The sequence below is a fragment of the Neophocaena asiaeorientalis genome, unplaced genomic scaffold (assembly GCF_003031525.2).
Source record: "Neophocaena asiaeorientalis asiaeorientalis breed wild unplaced genomic scaffold, Neophocaena_asiaeorientalis_V1.1 scaffold258, whole genome shotgun sequence".
NCBI classification, from domain to species: Eukaryota; Metazoa; Chordata; class Mammalia; order Artiodactyla; family Phocoenidae; genus Neophocaena; species Neophocaena asiaeorientalis.
Window position 1 is genome coordinate 4,570,762 of NW_020172591.1, and position 4,121 is coordinate 4,574,882.

At 41.6% G+C, this 4,121-nt stretch overlaps 1 pseudogene; it reads left to right on the forward strand.

Annotated features, from left to right (window-relative positions):
* The first annotated feature begins 1,588 nt into the window (after nt 1–1,588).
* Nucleotides 1,589–2,751, forward strand: LOC112395281 (centromere protein N pseudogene; annotated as a pseudogene).
* The last annotated feature ends 1,370 nt before the right edge of the window (nt 2,752–4,121 follow it).

A 4,121-nucleotide genomic window follows, 5' to 3' on the forward strand; every position in this document is an offset into this window, starting at 1 on the left:
CCACAACACTATGAGACTAGATGTCAATTACAGGAAAAAATCTGTAAAAAATACAAACACGGGCTTCCCTGGTGGCTCAGTGGTTGAGAGTCAGCCTGCCGATGCAGGGGACACGGGTTCGTGCCCCAGTCTGGGAAGAACCCACATGCCGTGGAGCTGCTGGGCCCATGAGCCATGGCCACTGAGGCTGCGTGTCCAGAGCCTGTGCTCCGCAACAGGAGAGGCCACAACAGTGAGAGGCCTGCGTACCGCAAAAATAAATAAATAAAATTTTAAAATACGAACACATGGAGGCTAAACAATACACTACTAAATAACCAAGAGATCACTGAAGAAATCAAAAAGGAAATCAAAAAATACCTAGAAACAAATTACAATGAAAACAAGACAACCCAAAACCTATGGATGAGGCAAAAGCAGTTCTAAGAGGGAAGTATATAGCAATACAATCCTACCTCAAGAAACAAGAAACATCTCAAATAAACAACCTAACCTTACACCTAAAGCAATTAGATAAAGAAGAACAAAAAACCCCCAAAGTTAGCAGAAGGAAAGAAATCATAAAGATCAGATCAGAAATAAATGAAAAAGAAATGAAGGAAAAGAAATAGCAAAGATCAATAAAACTAAAGGTGGTTCTTTGAGAAGATAAACAAAATTGATAAACCATTAATTAGCCAGAGTCATCAAGAAAAAAGGGGAGAAGACTCACATCAATAGAATAAGAAATGAAAAACGAGAAGTAACAACCGACACTGCAGAAATACAAAGGATCATGAGAGATTACTACAAGCAACTATATGCCAATAAAATGGACAAGCTGGAAGAAATGGACAAATTCTTAGAAAAGCACAGCCTTCTGAGACTGAACCAGGAAGAAATAGAAAATATAAATAAAAAGACAACCCTCAGAATGGGAGAAAATATTTGCAAATGAAGCAACTGACAAAGGATTAATCTCCAAAATTTACAAGCAGCTCATGCAGGTCAATATCGAAAAAGCAGACAACCCAATCCCAAAGTGAGCAGAAGACCTAAATAGACATTTCTCACAAGAAGAAATACAGATTGCCAACAAACACATGAAAAGATGCTCAACATCACTAATCATTAGAGAAATGCAGATCAAAACTACAATGAGGTATCACCTCATAAAATAGATAGCTAGTGGGAAGCAGCCGCATAGCACAGGGAGATCAGCTCAGTGCTTTGTGACCACCTAGAGGGGGGGGATTGGGAGGGTGGGAGGGAGATGCAAGAGGGAGGAGATATGGGGATATATGTATATGTATAGCTGATTCAGTTTGTTATAAAGCAGAAACTAACACACCATTGTAAAGCAATTATACTCCAATAAAGATGTTAAAAATTAAAAGATAAAAGAGATTCAGTATATCTGCTAAATACTGAAAATAAATCAATAATCCCACCCACAGTTATTCTTTCTGCCAACTTCAGGTGTTCTCTTCTTTAGTCTACCCCAGACCATCCTTATCAACATTATATGCCAGCCACTCATCAGAGTCATGACCTTGGAGATCTGCTTTTCTATTCTTTTTTTAAAATTTATTTTAGTGGGGAGCAGCTGATGAGGAGAGAGCCGGCCGGCGATGTGGGACGGTAAGAGAACCCCTGGGGGCATGGCATCAGGCCCCCAAGTGTGGCGGGAGCCTTGAAGAAGCCTGGTCCCCCGCCTCTGAAGCGACTCTTTGGTGACTGCCGCAAGTCCCAAGTGCCAAAGAGATGGATGAAACTGTTTCCGAGTTTTTCAGGAGGACCATCTTGAAAATCCCAATGACTGAAATGATGACAATACTAAAACCTGGAATTTTTTGTCTGAAAATCAGCTGCAGACTGAAAACTTCCGGCAGAGAAAGGAATCTCTTGTTCAGGACTTGGTTCTGCCTTGTGAGGAGAACCGTGCAAGTCTCAATGATGCAGCCCTTTTAGACATCATTTATACTCAATTTCATCGGCATCAGAAAGTTTGGGATGTTTTTCAGATGAGTAAAGGACCAGATGAAGACATTGACCTTTTTGATATGGAACAATTCAAAATTCTTAAGAAAAATTCTTAAGAGAAGAGAGCATTAAAAAATGTGACAGTCAGCTTCAGAGGTGCCGAGGAGAATGCAGTATGGATTCGAATTGCCTGGGGAACACAGTATGGAAAGCCAAACCAGTACAAACCTGCTTACGTGGTGTATTATTCCCAAACTCCATATGCCTTCACTTCTTCCTCCCAACTGAAAAGCAATCTACCCCTTCTGGGTCAGGCACTGACAATTGCTAGCAAACACCATCAGACTGTGAAAATGGACCTCAGAAGCCAGTATCTGGACGCTTTTAAGGCTAATGTTTTTAAACAGTATAATCAGACCTTTGAAACTCAACTCTACTACACCTCTACAAGAAAGCCTTGAGCTAGATATAAATATGGATTCAAGGATCATTCATGAAAACAAAATAGAAAAAGAGAGAGTCCAGAGAGTGACTCAAGAAATGTTTGGAGACCATCCACAGCCAAGACTAGAATTTGCACAATACAAGCTTGAAACGAAATTCAAAAGTGACCTAAATGGGGGCATCCTGACTGAGAGAGAAGAACCCCTCCGGTGCCTGGTTAAGTTCTCTAGCCCCCATCTTCTGGAAGCACTGAAATCCTTAGCACCAGCCGGTATCACAGATGCACAACTTTCTCCAATGCTCACTTGCGTACCCAATAAGGCAATGAATTATTTTAAAATTAGAGATAGGGCTTCCCTGGAGGCGCAGTGGTTGAGAGTCCGCCTGCCGATGCAGGGGACACGGGTTCGTACCCCCGTCCGCGAAGATCCCGCATGCTGCGGAGCAGCTAGGCCCGTGAGCCATGGCCACTGAGCCTGCGCGTCCGGAGCCTGTGCTCCGCAACGGGAGAGGCCACAACAGTGAGAGGCCCGCGTACCGCAAAAAAATAAAAAATAATAAAATAAATAAAATTAGAGATAAATAAGATGCATGTGGTTTTGTAAGCACAGCATCCTTGACTGTATTGCATATGCATCTTATAATGACTAGCTGGAGAGCTTCTATCTGCAAACTTGTTTTAGAGGTTAATCCTTGATTTTGATGTTTGAGAAATGTTCAGTATAATTCTTGGGACTGATTCTTTCCTCCTCTTGCAAAGCATAGCAGTTGTGGGACTTTAAGATGTGACAGGATGTCTTTTTTTCTCACTCCTGTCTCTCCTCAGTCCTGGAGAGGCCTGGTTCCAGTTGCTGGTTTCCAGGGATTTTCTCTTAAGCCTTGGATCACAGAAAGAAGCACCAAGAAACTATACCCAACTCAAAATTTTCTAGGAGAATCATAAAATTGGTCCATTCAAAAGGTAGAATTGGACCCATTAAGTTATTATTGTAGGAGGTAGCCTATCAGTTGATTCAGCTATATAAAGTAATGATTTCATTGTAAATATGATACTTCTTATAATCTATTTTATCATACATATGGCATTTGAACTGACCGATAATAACAGGTTTGTGAATAAAGATATTTGAAAACGAGTAACAAAAAAAATAAACAAAAAGTTTATTTTATTGAAGTATAGTTGATTTATAATGCTGTGCTAATTTCTGCTGTACAGCAAAGTGATTCAGTTATACATGTATATATTCCTTTCCATAATTATGGTTTATCACAGGATATTGACTATAGTTCCCTGGGCTCTACAGTAGGACCTTGTTGTTTATCCATTCTATATATAATAGTTTGCATCTGCTAATCCCAAACTCCCAATCCATTTCTTCCCCACTCCCCCTCCCCTGTGGCAACCACAAGTCTGTTCTCTGTGTCTGCGAGTGTGTTTCTGGGAGATCTGTTTTTCTTACGTCCTCTGCACACTAATGCTGCACCACTGTTTCTGTGCCCAGGCACGGGGCAGAGCCGAGCACCAGGCCTCTCTCCTCTCTGTCCACGTTCTGTTCCTGCCACAGGTGTTTTCATCTTTGCACCACAGACTTGTAGCTCCCAGCACTTCCCTTTCATCTCCCTGCTGTTTCCTGCTCCTCACATACAAAAGTGTGACACTGGACAGACAGATCTCCCTTTTCAGGCTGAAGCAACGTAAGGAGACTTCACGGCCT